The 20,089-nt window shown below is 43.3% G+C and overlaps 1 protein-coding gene and 1 long non-coding RNA gene across 2 annotated transcripts in view; one reads left to right on the top strand and one right to left on the bottom strand.

The window, feature by feature from the left end:
• Positions 1–20,089, bottom strand: part of CACNA2D3 (calcium voltage-gated channel auxiliary subunit alpha2delta 3) — an 867,352-nt gene that overhangs the window by 659,968 nt on the left and 187,295 nt on the right.
• LOC118501639 lies at positions 12,832–18,481 on the top strand. The gene is made up of 2 exons (XR_004904273.1): positions 12,832–12,878; positions 18,355–18,481. It is a non-coding gene; the product is annotated as an uncharacterized LOC118501639 (long non-coding RNA).

Genomic DNA, 20,089 nt, shown 5'->3' with positions numbered 1-20,089 from the left:
TAGGACAGAGTGGGCCACCTACCCTGACGAAGAAGAGATGCTGGGAATGAACAAACCATTCCCTAACAAAGAGAGCTATAGGCTGCTGTGATGGAGGCCTGGGTGGTATAAATTTTCAGGAAGGTTTGTGGATGAGAGAGCCTTAAAACTAATTAAAGAGTAAAAAGAAGCTCACTGGTGATTTTAAAGATGAGGAAGTGAACAATGAAAAGTTAGACAGACAAAATTAAAGCAGCTTAGTGAAATAAAGATAAACAGAGCAATGCTCTGAAGAGATAAGGAGCAAACAGCTTGGCTCAGCCAGGGGAGCCATTAAGAGCTATTGGGAGGAGGAGTGACAGATGGGGCTGGTATTGCTGATGGGCTCCATGAAGACTTTGCTTCGGAATTCCTGAAAGGAGCCTCCTCTTAAGGATGTCTCCTAATGAGAGATTCCTAATGAGAAAGTGCAATGTTCAGAACAAATGGTTGCAGGAGACCAGGCCTGGACAGATTCAATCCACGGGCCCAGTAGGCTCAGGGTCTATGTGGGCGCTTCCTGCCTTGCTTCACGCCCTCCTCCTAAGAGCCTCTTCTTGGGCCCTGCGGTGTGATTGTGAAGTTGAGAGCTGCAACTGGGAAAGAAGCTCAGAAAGTCAGCACCACTCCCTGAAACACCTTTCTTCTGTGTTCTGCCCCTGCCCCTCACCATCCTCATGACTGCCCAGACCTATTTTCTCTCTTTCCCTGGGACAGAGCTAGCAGCCTCCTACTTCCTGCTGCAGGATGTTAATAAGAAAAAGCCACAGTTATAATTATGTGTGTTTCTAACACAACAATCTCTCTTCTTGACAGAAAAGAAAGATGAGCAAATAATTTTAATGTCATTTGCAATAATCTGCCGAATGAGAAAAACGAGTTATGGGTAAAGAAATAGCAGCATTTCTTCTGAGAACAAGAGGATCCTGATAATGTGTCTTGAATTTCCATTTAAAAGGAAATAGATGTCTCTGCAAGTTCATAGTATCAAGCATTTTATAACTGAAACATAATATTGTAGATATGAGAGCACAGGCAATAAAATTACTAGAAAATTACCCATTTTGACTTGAATATGGAGATTCAGTAAATTAAAAAATATTTTATCTTGCAGTTAAAATGTTTCAATGAATCATAGGTCACAGTTCTTTCAGTCACAATACCAGCCAACGGGAGGAAAAAAACTTCACCAAAACGATCAATAGGTACTCAGGCTGAGAACAAAGAGGGCCAACTTCCAAAAAGAACAATAATTGGCTGTGCTCAACCCATTCACTGAGCAACAAAGGGGTCTGCGGTTAGAGAACTGGATTACAGTCAAGATGTGGACGTTTATTTCCGGCTGGCACATCAGATGTTCTTGGTCAAGCCCTGTGCTGCAATTTACTCATCATTCCACTGATCCCAAGAGCAGAATAGTTTAGGAATTTCTTCAAGAAATATTGACTTCTTTGCATTCACATATGGGATTCGCATTAATGTAAGACACAACTTATACATGGGCCTGCTTTGAAAATCATATAGCCCTATATAATTACATTTACTAAATAAAAACTTATTAAGTTCCAAAGGTGCTCTAGGTCCCATGAGAAGTTCCTACTTTCTGGGGGCCACAGCCTGGGAGACAAAGGTGACCATAGACCAGTCAGCACATGGAAGGACTTGCAGGCTGTGTGTGCATGTGCAGCGGTCCGTAGACAAGGAGACACCAGTTCTATCTGGAATGGGGCAGAGCAGAGCTTTGTGTCATCTAACCAGATCCATGGGGTCACCTGACAAATGGACCCCAAAAGAGCCTTCTCTAAAGGACCTGATAATAAAAAACTTTTCAACCAAAACAAGTTATTTCTGACCCTGACACACCATAATCTCATTTTTTACTCTGTGGTCCCCATATTTCTAGCATTTAACATAGAAATAAGTGTATTCTGTCTTAAGGATGTTTATTATAAAGTAGCTACCAAATCTGATGGAAATACAAGTAACAGAAAAACCAAGGCATCCTCTTCGGGTATCACCTAAATGACTTACTAATAAGGCAGTTCTGGCCAGGCAGCTCCATTGGTTGGAGCATCATCTCAATACGTCAAGGTTATGGGTTTGATCCCTGCTCAGGGCACATGCAAGGGCCAACCAATGAATACATAAATGAGTGGAACAACGAACAAATCAATCTCTCTCTCATCAATAGATATATTTTTTTATTAAAAATAAATAACAGACTTACTAATATGGCAGAATAAAGACCTACATTTCAGCTGATCTCCAAAATGAAAAAAAATAGTGTTACAAATCTCAAAAGAGCATTTTGAATCACTGCTTCATCAGGTTCCCACAGCAGCAGGAAAGTGCACTGGTGAAGAAATGGAGCTGTGGGGTGGGGCAGATGGGGGTTTAATCCCAGCTTTGCCACTTCCAGGCTCAGCGGCTGATCTCCCTGCCTCTCCTCCCTTGTGTGATTACAACATCCGCCTTTCAGCATCTGCATGAGAAGTCAATGTGGCTCTTGGGATAAAAAGGGTGCTGCAGGGCTCCATGGGTAGTCAAGGTCCCATCGACACTCAACATGACTGAAAGAGTGAGATGTCAGGCTTTGTAATTTTCATCATCACATTTGTGACTCCAAAGTCAGCCACCTGCTCAAATCTAGACCCCCTTAAAAATACATGTGAAGAAACTGCACACTTAAAAACGGTTAAAATAGTAAATTTTATGTGCACCATTTAACCACAATTTTTCTTAAATATAGGAAAAGGGAAAACTACCAAGACAGTAAAAAGATCACTCATTGCCAGGAGCACAGCTATTTTTAAGGCAGTGAAGCTATTCTGTATGCCATGAAAATGGTGGGTTGACGAGGACACCAACCCACAGTGTCCACAGCATTATGGATGAGACAAGACAAATTCACATGGGCTACTGAATCCTGTGGAGGAAAAGGGATAGCACAGCCACTCTCTCAAGGGGAGAGTGCCTCAGAGCACCTTAGAGTGCCTTGGCCACTCTTTCAAGAGAACAGTGCCCTGACCCTAGCCTTGACAAGCTTTTATTGGGTTCAATTTGCACTGAAATACAGGGCATATACGTAAAGCTCATCAATCATTGTCAGGCAGTAATGACCAAACAATAGATAACATTAAAAAACTCTGAGGACTTATTCTGAGTCAGGGTCAGATAGTTAAAGGGCCATAAAACTTTGGGGAACAAACTCATTTCATGCTTGGACCCTTATTTAAATTGAGGGTATTGGCAAAGTAGGTTTCATAGGATTTTATGCATTCTTTCTTAGGCCTGATCCCTCTAGGGAACCCGCCCTTTCCAGCACAGGGCTGTACCACCCTCTGTCATTGTTTCAGGCTTAAGTCAGGCAGGGGAAGTAAGGCAGCAAAGAGATTAGGAGACTTCTTGCAGACAGAATGAGGACTCAGGCTATGTCAAAGCCAAGGGTCGAAGGTCCATCACCCTCTTTTTCTACAGCCCCCCAAGTTCTTCCCTGAGGGCCCTTCATGACCATGCCCATCTTAAGTCATCCCTCCTTTGAGAAATCTTACCCATCATTGGCTACTCAGTCATCCACCTAGGGCCAGGCAGGCTGAAGAAAAAGGGGGCAGAGGCAGTGTCCCTACAAGGAAGATAAGCTCTGTCTCCTAAGTGGCTTATGGTTCCAAGGTCTTTCTACTCAGCCTTAGCCATGAGGGGTTACAGTTTCTGAAACCAGGCAGGACGGTTCCCAACTATGGGTACATGACATTATATATTTGATAAAACCCACACATATAACTGTCTATTACAGAATGAATGTTTGTGTCATTGCCACATGATATGCGATGGTATCTGGAGGTGGGCTTTCAGGGGTGATTAGGTCATGAGACTGGAAACTGGGATCAGTATCCTTACACAGAAGGCTCGCACTGGAATCGACTGGGCTGGCACCTTGACCTCAGACATCCAGCCTCCATGACTGTGATAAATTAACTCTTGCTGTTTATAAGCCTCCTAATCTATGGTATTGGGTTGGCTAAAAAGACCATATGTTTTTTCTGTAAAATACAAGACTTTTTTTCATTTTGAGTATGTCAGCTATCTCCTACATGGTATAACGTTGATTGTTCTCAGTTAATGTCTCCATTTGACTGCTATCAACTTCAACTGGTCTACCCAACCATGGAGCATTGTCCAGTGAGAAATCTCCAGCACAAAACTTCACAAACCACTTTTGACACACTTGATCAGTCACAGCACCTTCTCCATACACTGCACAAATCTTTTATTGTGTTTTATTTGCATGTTTACCTTTCTTGAAATAAGAAAGCACAATATGCTGAAAAGTTTATTCTCTTCCATCTTCAATATTAAAATGGCTACACAAAAATTCACTAATTTTGATAAGTTTTTTTTAATGTTTGCTGATGTGATAGATGTCACAATACAGTCTAACAAAATTATGCTGAAGGAAGTTAAAGACAACTAAGTACTACTAGAACCATCATATGGAAAAAAACAAACGAATTATTTGGCCAACCCCAGACTTTGTTACAGTAACCCAAACTGACTAAGACACAGTACAACACAAAGAGTAAGCCCTCATGTAAACTATGACTTTAGTCAATAGTGAAGTATTAATATTCCTCCACCAATTTTTATAAATGTACTCCACTAATGCAAGATGTTTAAAAAAAAAGGGAGAAACTGTGTGAGGTAGGGGAAGAGAAAATGTAAATGGGAACACTGTACTTTGTGCTCTATTTTCAGTAAAACTAAAACTCTAAAAAATAAAGTGAGTTGAAAAGATGCATGAGGCGAATAACAATTACACTATGCCAAACCAATTCACAGAGATCCCAAGTTCAATTAACATCTAACTACTGTGAGCAGGAAACAGAAAACTATTGCAAGGGCTATTTGGTATTCTGAAAAAGAAATCAATTCCATATCATGCTCCCTGATGCAGGCTATTCTGACAGCCCCAAAGAATGTCTGCAGACAGTTGTCCTACTGGCGCTGAGCTGGCCCAGACTCTGGATGAGGTGTGGTGAACAGCTCTCAGAAGCCTGTCATCTCTCTCCACTGCCACGCACTGTATGGGCATCTCAGGAAGTAACACATACTAGTGGACCACTCTTGTTCAGGCCTAAACTAATAATACCCCAACTCTGAGGCACGGTCGTCAAACCTCTTGATCCAGGGTATGGCTTCCCCCTCCCCCAGGATGGGAGACTGTTTTTAAATCCTCCTTCATACCTTCAGCCCCCAGCAAGGGTCTCAGGCAGGAGGTACACACAGTCCAGAGATATGGGGGTGGGGGCAACGTCTTATAAATTTTGACATAGAAAGACAGATATCATGATACAAGTGGAGCCTTTTGGCCCCTTATATTTATTTAAACTAAAAACAGCTGTAAGAGACACCTGGTTTCTTGAAAAAGCTGTGACTCAAACACTACACATGTGATTTTGAAGGAAAAAAATGGGCAAGAAGAGCCACCAGTAGGTGGAAAAGGCCTGGGATCCTCCATGGCCAAAGGGAGAGTCCTATGGGGATGACATAGGTGTAAGGGTCTTTGGGGATTGCCAGTAGGTGGTCACTGGACACCCTGTTAAACAACACTGAACCTCAGAGAAAGGACAGTATTTCTTTTCCAGTTCTCCTTCAAGCCTCCTGATTAAAGACAAGGAGCAGGAAAGTCTCAGCCCAGTGTCTGGGTCTCTAACATCTTTGCAGTCTGGATTCACCTCACCACAGGCCTCTGGCTCAAAACCCTGCAGGCGGGGGCAATGAGCTAGAACTGAGCAAGCCTGTTTTGGGTTCACTCTACTTCCTAAGTATCTTCTTTCATGGCCAGCTGGTTTCCCTTCGACACTAGTGATTTAAAGGCTGCTTCTGAAATAAATTTTAGGAAAAAGGAAATCAATGTAAAGAAAAATATCCTGTTAAACATTTCTATAGGTGCTACTCAGATTAGGTGAAAATTATGGAGGCAAAACAGGAGCAGCTGGAGTGTGGGTTTCACTGTTAGAGAAACTGAGACCCCAGAGGAGGAGCAATTTATACCAATGCCACAGAGATAATAAGCTGGCGAGCTGGAACCCTAACCAGGTGCTGTGAGTCACCGTCTCCACCCAAGGAAAGGAACAGATACCTTCTTATCAGATGGCATACTAGGCATAAAAGAATGGGACAGGGATAAATGATTTATGGTTGCTAAAATACAATTTGCAATGATAGAAAGCAATGGATAGTCTTTCCTTCCCTCCTTCCCTCCTTCCCTCCCTCATTCAGCCACCAAGCACTTGGAGAGGCAGGAATTGTGGTGCAGCAGGGACACAAAGCTCAAAAAAGATGCGTTGGCTCTGAGTTGAGAGAACACATAATATAATCAAGGGTCCACATACCAGGTGATGAAGCACTCACTCCCTGCTGCACCTGCAGGAAGATGCGTCCAGAGTGCTCCTGGAAACAGAGGGGTGAGAGGGAGGGATCGTGCCAGTGTAACTCAGCAGTGCACCTGAACAACAACACTTGTCGTTCACTCACTGTAAGTGAAGCATGGGACTCCATTACTATTTCCTCCTCCAATTATCTGTGACACGGGATGCTTGGCCTGTTTCAGCAAGATAAATCCTAAAAAGTTCCTTTAAACTAACTGTCTGATTTATTTTTTATTCATATTCTTACCAGCAAAAAATGAAAAAGTGAGCATATGCTTGCAAATAGGTATATTTACATACACATTATATAAATATCACTATTATGTACACTATCATAATGTATTATTCTACTATGCACATTATAAAACATACACAAAATTGGGCATTTGAAAAGACATTCTAATATTTTCTGCCTTCATGGCAGAGAAGCATTTTAGACACCTTCCTTTAAAAAATATTGTTCTGCTTCTGATCTTGGAGAGAGCTCCCTAGACCTCAGGGGCTGGACTCTGCCTTGGGTTAGCGGGTGGAAAGTGGCGGGGAGGTGGGGAATGATTTTAAGACTCCAGTTCCCCAGTCCTCCTCTAAGTGGGGCCCATGAATCTACATTTAATAGACTTCTCAGGTGAGCCTTAAATTCAGTGAAAGTCTAGAAGCACTTCTCTGGATTGAAAACATTTTCCCAAGAAGAAATAAAAGTTTAGAAACTTCTTTGATGCATTAAATCTATTTCAGGTGCTCACTATCCAAGAATCATCACCCTCAACAGCAGAGGCCGTGAATTGCTCCAATGTACGGTGGTGCCAGTCCACATGCAGCCACCCCGGGAGGCCTCCCTGGACCCTCGCTCCCTGGGGCTCTGAGAAGATGCCCCCCAAGCCCCTGACTGCCAGAGTCACAGCCCGGTCACTCCCCACCGCTTTGGCTCCAGCCCAAGTCAGGCTTCCATAGGCACCTCTCCGCCACCTTTGCTGATAGCCCATTATCCACCTTGTCACCTTCAAACTGGTCCTCGTCAACCACCTCAGACACTCTTTACTGATGTCAGTTTTATCTCCCGGGATCCAAGAGGTAATTTCAAGGTTCAAACTGGTCAGTAATTTGTTCAACACTATTCTTATCAATGATCTGTCATCTAATCTCCTGGTTAGGAGGGACCACAGGGCTCCACGTTCACACGGGAAGATGTCAAGCTCATAAGTCAATGATCACACTGCACCCCCTTCTGCCCCCATGCCATGTCCACTCCCAGAGCACTCCCAGCCAGCCCACGGAGTGCTTCTGCCCAGAGCCGCTCCTGCCATGCAGACCAACAGCAGTCACTATCCCCCACACCTGGCATTAGAATGTGGCATCCCATCGCCTCACAGGGCAACTCTGTGCACAGATTTCTATCGCTACCACCAGACTGTGAGCATCTCCAATCTTGACACTGCCTTACTCATCTTCAAACACAATCACTTACACATAAGCATGGTTCAAGAAACCTTCAGTGGAGAAGCAGCCTATGCTACTCTGTTATAAACATTTTTAAAATATGTTTAGGTGACACAGTAACATTATATGACTTCTCTATTATTACTGCAAGTTAACAAAATAATTATATAGATATTGGTAGGCTCAAGTCCAAGCCCATCTACTTGCCAGTTCTGTGATCTCTGGCAAGTAACCTACAGCTATGTGAGTCAGTTTCCTCATTCATGGGACAAGAACACAGTACTACCTACACCCTTACTATTGTTGTGAAGACTAAATAAGTTTATATTTGTAATGGCATTAGAACCATGCCTGGCCATTGCAAATGCTTAATAAATGTTATTTATTATTTCGGTAATTTAACAATTATTGACTATTATTATTGACTCAGGCACTATGCCAAGTATTTAGACTACAAAAAAAACATAAAAACAAAATTTAAAAAAGCCTCATTCCAGCACAAAGACAGATGAAATACAAATAATTACATACACTATGCAAGTGCCATGCCAGGAGCTAAGCTAATGTATAGATTTTGAATCAACCATAAGGATCAGTAGATGAATGGAGTGAGCTCCTAGAACCTAGGGGTTAACAACTGCTGGTGATACTCCTAACAGTTCCAGCCTGCAAGGGCTCTGAGCTCCTAGAGAAGGGGATGTTGATGATTATAATGCTGGGCTCCTTTTCCCAGGCTTTCCCTATGTCATGTCATCCCAAATGTGCATACAGATGTTAGGGTGAACCAAACCTCCTGGTCCCTACAGGTCAGAGGAAACACTGGGTGCCACCACCCTGACTTTATCTCTACATTATATCTCCAGGTCTTATCCTGTGTCCACAAAGCCTCCCACTAAATCCCCATCAAGTTGCCTGACTGGGAGCCCATGGGCACTATAGCTCTAATCAAGGACTGGCTCAGGGATCTACCCCAGGGCTCGACCATGAGGATGCTGGATCAGCCACTGGACTGAGTGCTGGGAAACTTGGAGGAGCCTGAACAACTGTAGCATTCTCTATGGGACTTCTTTAGTAGTAAGGTACAAACATCTAATTCAAAGGTGCTGTACAACATAGGGAATGTATTAGCTCAAGTGATGAAACAGGACCAGAGATCTTAGTGAGGATGACCAGGAAAAGTCTCTCTGAGAACTGATATTTGAACAGAAACGAGAATGAAGTGCAGGACAAGCCATGTGGCTGCCTGCAGGAAGAGCTGACCAGGTAAGGAAGACAGCAGGCACAGCAGGCACACAGAGGTGGGAGGTGAAACACAGCGAATAAAGGAGAAAATGGCAAGAAGTAAGGTCAGGGAGGTGATGAAGCATAGCAGCTCAGACCTTGTACACTGTGGTAAGGACTGCAACCTATGGAACAGACCATTACTTCCTCTGTATATGAGCAATAGCCTTGTGTTCACACCTGAGAGCTGCTCCATCCAAACCTTATGGACTAAGGATCAGGAAAGGACAGGTTCCCACAGAAAATCGCAAACAATAGTACCAGGATGCAGAGTGACGGATGTTGTACAGAAACTTTTTAAAAAATGGTTAGGGGGAATAAACACCACATCCATTACCAGAAAAACAGAAATGGAAAAGCCAACTCCAGCTGGAACAAGCCCCCACTTTCCCAATCACATTACATTTTACAATAATTGCACAGCCTGGTAATTATTTGAGTGTCTTTGAGTCATAGCACTAACACAGACCTCTCTCTATGCAATGCAAATCTTAATGAACCAACATCAGTACTCAGAATGGAACACACACACACAGAGTCTGACAAAAGCAACTTTGTGAAACAGACATTGATAAGACCGCACAGTGATTCTTTCACAGCTTTATTTTTGCGAGCTTATAATTACTTTGCTGCTCCCTTACAAAGGACTAGAAGCAACACATATTTATGTCTGTTTCAATTTGGATACTGTTTAGTAGATGATCTGGGTTTTACACTAGAGATTAGAAATGAAAAATGTGATTTTGTATATATGGTCTGAGACAGGGTCATCAAACAGAAAAAGGTCAGTCAAGAGTCCTGTTACCTTAATGTCCACAATGTTACCAGAATGTATACAAACCTTAAACAAATTCTGAGGACGCTCATGTGGGGAGAGTCAGTGGGACCCCTAACTTTTATGGAGTTTCAATTAGTCACAGCCCAGTGGGGATTCATTCATTCAAAATAGACTCAATTCCAGCTATGTAGAGCTTACAGTTCTGTAAGGTATTAAAGAGAAGGATACCAAGCTGGCTCTGGGTATTATAGCCCAGGTGGACACTGACGAGAAACGTGGTAGTGTCTCAATGCAGAAACATCTATTTGTGTACCAGAAGACATGCCCCATGGTAAAAGCATAGAATGGTTTCAGGTTTTTGTCTTTAAAATTAGTGTCATATAAGTCATATTTAGTTGCAAGTAACAGATATAGCAAAACTGACTCAATTTTAAAAGGGGGAAGGGAGTAATTGGGTCATAGGAGTAAAACATCCAGACTAAAGCTAGCTGCATTCTCAGCTGAATTCAGTGTCAAACCCTGTCCCCATGTACCTCCATGGTACATGGAGGGTCTGTGTGAGTGAGTCTGCACACGTGGCCTGTATCAGTGGTGGACTTTTTTCTCCAGCAGGTACGCCCCTCATGAAGCTGCAGAAACACAGCTGTGGCATCTCCATACCTTATCTCAACAGCTCAGCTACCATGGTGGAAAGAGAATACCTCTGTTCTCATCTTTCCAAAGTTCCTCATGGGGGTGTCTTTGGGCTGACTCAGGTCAAGTGCCCATCCTGAAACAAATGACTAAGGCAGAGAGACAAAGTATACAGACTGTCCAGGCCTGGGTCATGTGTCACCCATCACCCCTACTCCCACCCATGGTCTAGAGTGAGGGAAGAATACCAGGGTACAGCTGCCTGAGCAAAAGGGACAGATGTGTGGAAGACAGAACATAGCAGACAGCAATGCCAGAAGGGTCAGGTGTACTTTGAGCCTAAATCTGTCTAAAACATGCATTAACCTGGTTGTGCAGCTCTAACATGGAGGCCTAGGGACCCCTGGGGAATGGGTGTAGAAATATAAATGACTTCACAGGGCTCCAAGCCAGATATTCCTGACCAGTAAATACTACCCCATGTTCTATCAGTCTATAATTTCTACTTCATTCCTCTACATTTTGGAAGGATCCCCAGGCCTAGCCCCTTAAGATGCTATTTTGCCATTTGAAAATACATATACCTTTGGAAGTCACCATTATATAAGCTCTTTTTTCACCAGTTATTTATCCATACACACAAATACATTTGTTTTGGTCAGTGTGAATTTATTAAAATTCAATATGGCAGAATACAAGTCATGAATTTTAATTCTGAACATTTGTAATAGCAAAATACTATCATCTGTATCCCCAAATGACACTAGACTACTATACACATTCCATGAAAAACTGTTGAAGTGGCCGACTACTTTTCTCAATATTCTAGATATACTATTCTGGGTATGAAATTTCCTACCAGTTTCTGATATAATATTTGTTAAACATGCTTGCACTGATCTTTGGTAATGTGCTTGCCCTTGGAGCTCAGGGTCTGGTAGCCCAAGAACTACATTTCCCAGAATCCTCCAGGCAGGGTCCCTGTTTGATCCAGCCAGTGTGAGGCCCTCCTGGGAGACAGGCAAAAGCTTCAGAAGCAGACAGTGATATCTCCCTGGGCAGTAAGCCACTGACAGGCACTTGGGCTTCAGCTGAGGGGAGCAAGAGGCTTTGCAGCACATCCCAGCAAATTGCTGAGATCATGGGTAGAGTGTCTCCTGGGATCTCTGCACTTCCTGGTTTCCTAAAAACTTAAGTTGGTTTTATCTGACATTTGTTTCCTCAGCCTTCCCAACTGTTTTGTAAGCCTTAAATTCTGTGTTAAAGCTCTCCTGCTTGAAATACCTGGAGAGATATCTGTATCTTTCCTGATAGTCTAAAAACTTTAAAATTCTTCAACAGTGTATCTAAGTGCATGTGATAATAACAGGTCACAGCAAACCTGTTGAAATAAGGCTTGGGCCCTGGAAGACCTTGGGTCCTGCCTAATTAGGCTGAATAAGTTACTAACTCCACATCAAATCTTTGCACTGAATATATTAGACTTACATATCAACCAGCCTTCTACAAAACATGAAACAAATGGGTCATTAAAAATATTATCAACAAGTCTGCAATTTACTTTAAAATGCACTAAAACCAAGATGTACTAGCGGACAGAGGGATGGATAGACAGACGTTTATGTAATAAAGTGAGTATACTTAACATCAATGGTAGAAAATGGATGATAGGTATATGGATGTTTATGGTAAAACTATTTCAATTTTGCTGTATGTTTGAACATTTCCATAATAAAGTGTTGAGAGCAGGGAACACTATCAGCCCAAACCTAAAGAATAACATTTTCTAAGTGTGTTTTTAAAATACAACAGGATTAACTTGCTGATAATCTAAGTTTCCTAAAGTCATTTCTCTCTCAGTGTTGTCACTTTTCTTTGTCTTTTGTCACCCTCAACAGTGACATAACCACTGTGACTCATCACTTTTCACCTTTGGGGAAATCATTCCCCTAAAAAACTCCACCACAGTATTAAATAAACACATGTAAAATTCATACTTAATTTTCAATAAATATTTACAGATCAGTGCTAATTATACTCTTTAAAACCATGAGAAACTTAAAGTTTGAAGATTAAAGTTCATGTTACTTTTCACCCTGCACTCACCAGGAGCTGGTGGTATCGTTAGTAGTTTTAATTCTACCCACTAGAGTACATCTTACAGCTCACTCACAAAGAACAGTGTTTGTTAATGCCCAATCCTTTAAACGACTAGTAGTTAATGAGAATTTATTTAAATTGCTTGAGTTTCCACCCTGGCTAGTGTGGCTCAGTAGACTGAGTGCCAGCCTGTGAACCAAAGGGTTGCTGGTTCAATTGCCAGTCAGGGCAAATGCCTGGGTTGCAGGCAAAGTCCCAGTGGGGGGCGCACAAGAAGCAACCACACATTGATGTTTATTTCCCTCTCTTTCTCCTTCACTTCCCCTCTCTCTCAATATAAAAATAAATAAAATCTTTAAAAGAAATAAACTGCTTGAGTTCCCAATGCTTTTGTAGGTGAACTATTCTGATCTGATCTGCACATCCATTTCTCAGTCAATGAATACTTTTTGGTTATCTGCACCAGAGAAGGCACTGTCCTAGGTGAACGAGTTACACACTGTCCTCCTCATCAGGAAGCTTAAATTATAGTGGGGACAGACATGAAACCAGATACATAAAAAGCTAATTTCATATACTGACGAGTTCCATGAGACAAAGTATAAACAAGGCAATGTAAAAGAAAAAGACAGGGCAGTGGGAGGGAGGAGAAGTGGAGGGAGGGTGGTGTTTTGGGGAGGGTGGGAAAGGGTTCTCTCTCGGGCAAGGCATCCAGGAAAGGCTGCCTTCAAAATAATCTCAGCTGAACCTTAGATAACAAGGAGGAACCAAATTCTGGCAAAGGAAATTCCACTCAAAGAGAACACCACACACAAGGGCACTGCAGAGAAAACAAGCTTGGCATATTCAAGGCACAAGCAGGAGGTCCACGTGAAAACTCAGCAGGAGAGGGGCAGGGAAAGGCAGGCAGGGCCAAGATCATTCAATGGACTTGCCAATGGTTTCAATTTCATTGTAAATGAAATGAGAAATAATGGAGGGCGCTAAGCTCCCTGCAATAACAAAATGAACTTCTAGCATTAACATGGTTGCTTTCATGTGTAAATTCTAAAGGCTGCAAAATAATCCAAGGTTAGAAAAAATAATGAAGCTTCCAGATGCCAGAATATCTGTAGAGATGCTACCAATTGCTGCTTCTGCTACATAATAATAATGAACAGGAGCAATTATTTGGCACTGTGTGACTACAATTGGGTGCATTTTATGGGCCCCCCAAGAGTGAGGTAAGTAACTGCTCTCATTTACAGTTAATGATCCTGAGGCTCAGAGAGAGAAAACCTTCTTCCCTTAAGTCACACAGCTATCCAGAGGCAGAGTCAAGATTTGAACCAAAATTCAGAGAGCTTCAAAACCCATCTTTTTCACTACTGAAGCAAGTGGCCCATTACATTTATATTATATACAATATAATATTATTAAATTACATATGCACATAACATTATATATGTACTATACACACGCAAACAAAAGCCCTTGGGATAGCATTCTGGGTAACTTCAGAAAGACTGCATCTGTAAATTGTTAATCACTGGAACAAGCACTATTCTTTGGTTCATTTTATTCTAACCCATCCCAGCCCCAGTAGATATAAACTCGTGCACGTGTGTGCATGCACACACACACAGCGGTGGGGTCAGTGGAGGGAAGACACAAAGGAAAACATAGCTGGAAGTTGTCTTCTGGTCAAGTTTGTCATCTTTTCCTGTGGGAATAGCAATATGCTTGCAATATGCTTACAACATGCTTGGTTCATAAAAGATAGAGTGCACACCTCACAGTGGGCTACAGTTCATATTTTCCTTTTTGATCCATGGTAAACAAGTTACTGTGTTTTATTCCTACGTCCCGGTCACCCAAGCCATAAGAGAAAAGCATTGTTCCCAAACGTTTTCTTACTGCACCGAGCCTTTGTGCATTGGTGATTGCCGTAATTTAGCCTCCATAATAAAACAGAATCATCACCAGATAACAATTTATAGCACAGTTTCAAAACTGTTTACTTCTTCCATCAGTGCTCCATTGTGATTATGATTTACTGGTGTTGTTTGCCCTTGGGGAGCACCTGCACAGCCCTGCCAACAGCCATCAAGCCAGACAAGATGTGCAATTAAGGCACCCAAAAGCTCTGAATGCAAGAGACAGACTACATCTTAATGGCCAGGAAAGACTCCATGACTTGATCTACTAACGTGGACAGTGAAATGAACTACAAAGCATTCCGAGTGACTCAGCTGTCCACGTAGAATTGTACATCTTCTTGGTAAGTCATTTTGAAAACACACAGAGGCCCAGTGTTATGTAATCACCCCCTATAAGCAGGGAGTATCAAGATGCTGTTGGAAATCAAGCTATTTGCCTGGCCAGCTCAGGGTGAACAAGGAAGAGCACTGGGATAATACTGCAGTACTTCGAATGACGAAGAAAGCAAGCAAGAGGTAAGATGGCAAGCAAGACAAGCAGCTTCACAGGCACAAAATCAATTATCAGGAGTGGCAAAAGGGCTGCCACCCAAAAGATCCAAGCTAACATTCCCAACAGGACCTTCAACTATGGTGGGATGACTTCATTTGCAGGCATGCAGAGACAGCAGAAGTCACACAGTGCAGGTATTAACTAGGGTGTTAAAGAAGCCCATTTTAAAGGACTCTGTGAGTGAAAGTAAATGACAGACATGGGCTTTGGAGCCAGGCTGGGTCTGCAACTGCTCTATCATGCTTTCCCTCCATGACCCAGGACCTGCTTCTGTTTACTTATCTGTTAAAAAAACAAATAAGTGATTATACTACCTGACTCATAAGGTTGATGGAACCTCATACATTTGCATACCACCATTACCACTTGCTGCTTCAGCCTTCCATCCATATGTAACTATCTCACTGTGTGTGTGTACCCACCACCCATACAGATCACCGTGTCAGTTAATACTCAGCACATCATCATCACTGGGCCACACAACATCCATCTCTTGATTTATACTTCCCTCTTCAGCCCTAAGCAATACTCTTATTTCACATGCCCCATCGACACCCTCTCAAATGAATCTGATAGACTCCCTTAACTGTGCATGTTTATGTAACATGCACATTGTTTTATATTTATGTGCTTTTAATTTATATTTAATTTATGCTATAAATCTGATTCTATTTCTTATGCATTCACTCAAGATCAGTGAATTGTTAATTTCTGCTCTTTTAGCACATTTGCTCTGTCCTCTTCCCTAAAAGTGGGGTACTAGAGAGTGTCCAACCACCCTCAAAACATGCTGCAACTGGTCACCTCATCTCATCTTTACTTATTACATTTCTTTAAATCAACTCACATAACTTATAGAAAGTTATTTTAAAGAGTAATTATATTTGTTCTAGTATAGATTAAACACACATATAACTACTAAAATTATCAGGAAGCTATGTTTGTGTGACCTCTGGGCTTCCCCACATGTACCACCCCACTAAAGGATACCCTAAATGGTGTCCACACTAGACACTGGCTGATAGACTGGAGCTGATGAGCTCTGGTTACCAATCTCGTGTTCTTTCTTTAAACGTTCTCTATGATTTGCAGCTCTGCCTCCCCTCAGACAAGCAAGGGCTGTGAGAGGACCAAGTGAGGCATTGGAGCATTGCCCTCCAGATCCTGGGAATACACTGCAATACCAGGCCTGCCCCCATGGGCTTTCCTCCCACAAGGAGCTGCAGATGGCACACTGTCCACCTCAAGGACTCTGCCTGGCTGACTCCTCCGGATAAAGCTGGCTTGTTGAACAGAGCAAGAGCAGAGCAGACTGTGTGGATGACTGTGACAATCCAATATGGAGTCACTGTCAGCCATAAAAGTTATATCAGGTACTACGTCAAGACTGAGGTATTGAGTTGTAATGGGAACACCCTTGGAAGGGGCCAGGAATGTCCACAATCAAAAGTTTGGACATTCAGATAAGGACCCTAACTGGACACCAATACAAGTGTGGGTATCATGGGTATCCACTATAGGTAGACCACAGGACCTACACCCACTGTGGGCTGTGAGAACTCAGCTCCCACGCCCACCTTCCCAGCTTGGCTGCACCACTGGTCACTCTTGGAGCCCTGCCAGACATAAGCCACCACTGCAGGCTTGAGACCAACACTTGCCTCTCCTGCAGTTGCCACCATCGACTGGGACTTGAGCCAGATGCTCACTCTGCTCACTTCGATCCCATAAGCTAGCCCCCTCTCTACGTAACTTGCATGTGACTCTACAGGCTTATTGGGGAGGTCTCCACTAATGAGCCTGGAATTGTGGAAAGACACAAATATGTGTGAGTGACAGCTTTCAGGGACACTCCCTTGCTTATGACACCTGTGCCATGCAAGAGGCTTTGCTGTTGACAGAGACAACACAAATGAGAACTCTCCACAATCCACTGGGGACTGCCCCACAGACAAAAATCTCCTAGGATTCTGAGAAGAGAAAGTTTCTCTAAGTTACCTGCCTGAAATAGCAGTTTGGGTCAAAGAACTAAATTTTTTAAATTTCCTCAAATGTGACGATTAACTGTTCATCACACCCATGCTTTCTGTCTGATTACACTAACAGTTATAGCTCTAATAATAGCAACACATCAGGACACAGAAGAACTTGTACCAGGCACTGGGCTAAAATGCTTTACATTAATTTTCTCATCTGACCCTCCAAATAACTCCACTAGATGGGTATTGTCAACCCCATTTTACTGACAAGGAAACTAAAGCTTAGAGAGCTTAAGTACATTGGGCAAGACTATTCAGCTTTTAAACAACTGGGACAGGATTTGAACTCAGGGGGTTCCATACCAGGGCCAAAGCCTGAGCCTGTTACCACCATGCTGGTTGTACAACATGCATATTTACATATGCAAATAAAAATAAATTACCATTTACAAAGTATTCACTACATCCCTGACATTGGGCTAATGTTATACTCATGTTTCTCACTTAATCCTCATATCAATTCTCAGATTAGCTGCATGACTGTCTCCAGTTCAAAGAGGGAGAGACCTGGGTTTGGGACCCAGGGTTTAATGGAGCCAGCCTCTAACCTAACCTCATCTATATCCTAAGAGTCATGATGCCTGTCACATGTAATTATGTCCATTTTACAGATGGGAAAACTGAGACTTAGAGAATTAAAGTTTCACACTCAGTAAATAATGGTTAATCCCAGGTGTGCAAGGCTTCAAAGCCCAGGCAAATGCTTATATACTACCTACCAAAGAAGATATGAACCACAAGTTTCTGAAGAGCTGACTCAATATCTAGTGCATCAAAACTCTACAAATGGTATGGGCCAAGATCCTGTACTCCCCCTTCTACAAGAGGAGATAATTCCCAGGGTTGGCCTTCCATTGCTTGGGCCACAACAGCAAAGGGAGCATGCTTCTAGAAGCTGCTGTTAAAAGTGAGCAAATTATACACCAACTCCTTAACACTTCCTTCAGAGAGGTGAGACCCACTGGGAGGCAAGCTTGGAAAATTAACGGGTGACTGTCCCTCTTAAGCTAGCTCCTAGAAGTTGCCCCATCTACTGTTGTCTGAGTGGTGGGTCAGACTCCCCCAAACAGGGCAATGCAGAACTGATTCCAGTAGCTGAAAATAAAAAAAGCAGGGATCTGTGGTTGGTGTGGTTCTGTGGATTGAGCACTGAACTATGAAGCAACAGGTCACTAGTTCAGTTCCCACTCAGTGTACATGCCTGGGTTGCAGGCCAGGTCCCCAGTAGGGTGCACACGAGAGGCAACCACACATTGATGTTTCTCTCCCTCTCTTTCTTCCCCCTTCCCCTCTCTCTAAAATAAATATATAAGTTTTTTTAAAAAGCTTCTGCTTCCTGAAGAACAGACCTCATAGTGTCTCCCAGCACAATAGAGGCCAAAGCCACAGTGACTTCACAGCCCTGCCTCCAGAGGCTGCCTCCCTGGGGCTTCACACTCCTGAGTCAGTACAAAGGGTCTGCTCTCTGTCACCACCACAGAAGTGCACTCAGCTAGAGGAGGGACTGTCAACAAAGGAGCCAAAGCTCACACTGTGATTTGGAGGAAACTGTTTCCTATTAGAGACAGCAAAATACTTTCTTGAGGAGAGGGGTAGGTGAATAAAAATCAACACACAGAGAAAGTGGGAAATACTGCCCCCAGCACAGTGGGAAAGGGAGCCAGCCAGGCAGCTGTGCAGAGCCAGAAATGCACACAGTCCTGCAGCTTCCTGTACCCTTGGCCTGACAACAAACTCCAATGAACACCTACTGACCTTGCAGCCAGCTATGCAAGCTGCTGGGGGTCACACAGGAAGCAAATGGATCCAACCACTGCCCTGGTGGGTGTCCAGGGAGGCATTCAAATAACTACACAAACGGACCCCCTTTACCGCACTGTACCAGGCTCCTAGGTGGCCCCTTACCTCCCAGGCCTCACAATGGCCCCTTTTCATGCTCTCACCACTCCAACTCCACCCCCACTCCATCTTTCCACTCCTTCAACTTGCCCCACTCTGCTCCCTCTCCAGCTTCAAACACGTTGCTCCTTCTGCCTGCAGCCCTTTCTTTGCCTTCTTCCGCATCCTGGGGTATGTTCCTCATCACTCCTCAGATCCCCCATGGACACCATCTGAGAAGCCAGGACTTTCTGCCTCCAAGCCCTCTCTACTCCCCTAACTTCTGACTCAGTATTATCTTTTGCCTCCAGTATTCTGTAAACTCCATGGCGCAGGGGGCCCTCATTTCTCCCTGGTGGTTGTCAATGTAGTTCCAACAGTGCCAGCCCCAAGGCCCCAGGCTGTACATTTCATGGGACACAGCTCACAGTCCACAAAGGGAATAGGATGATAAAAGCAGTCACGGCCAAGGACAAACAGGGCAAGTAGGGTGAGCACTCGCACCAAAGCACAGGCCTTATAGAGATAAACGTAGTTTACACAGGAGTAAAAAAGACAAATAAATTGCACCTCTACTCTAAAACTTTCATTTTCTCCTCCTTGAAATGGATGGAATTCTCAAAGAAATGAGAACTTTATCCCACTCCCAACAGGCATTAATGTTCAAAGCTTTGCTCAACCTGTGCAATTCCCTGATGAAGTAACCTGATAAATGGGAGAACTTGAACTTGATTTATAGGGACTGTGACCCCACACCTACATCATTTCCAAGCAGCAGGAAGTGAATAATGTGCACAAGTCCCACGGACACCTATGATGAGAATGAAGGCCCCTGTGTGGGGATGGCGTGGAAGCGCCCCAGCAGCCCTAGAACATGGATGTCAGATGACCCTCTTCAAGGGTTTGCTCTAGCTGGGGAAGTCACCCACTTCACGCAGGCTCCTTTGCAAATTGACTCCATCAAGAGGCTATCCTAGGGTAGGATGCTATGTTTGGGAGTTGGCCATGGAAAAAGACGCACCTGG

Source organism: Phyllostomus discolor, chromosome 7, assembly GCF_004126475.2.
Source record: "Phyllostomus discolor isolate MPI-MPIP mPhyDis1 chromosome 7, mPhyDis1.pri.v3, whole genome shotgun sequence".
In the NCBI taxonomy this organism is placed as follows: domain Eukaryota; kingdom Metazoa; phylum Chordata; class Mammalia; order Chiroptera; family Phyllostomidae; genus Phyllostomus; species Phyllostomus discolor.
The sequence above is the reverse complement of the archived record's forward strand: the minus strand, read 5'-3'. Positions and strand labels throughout refer to the sequence as shown.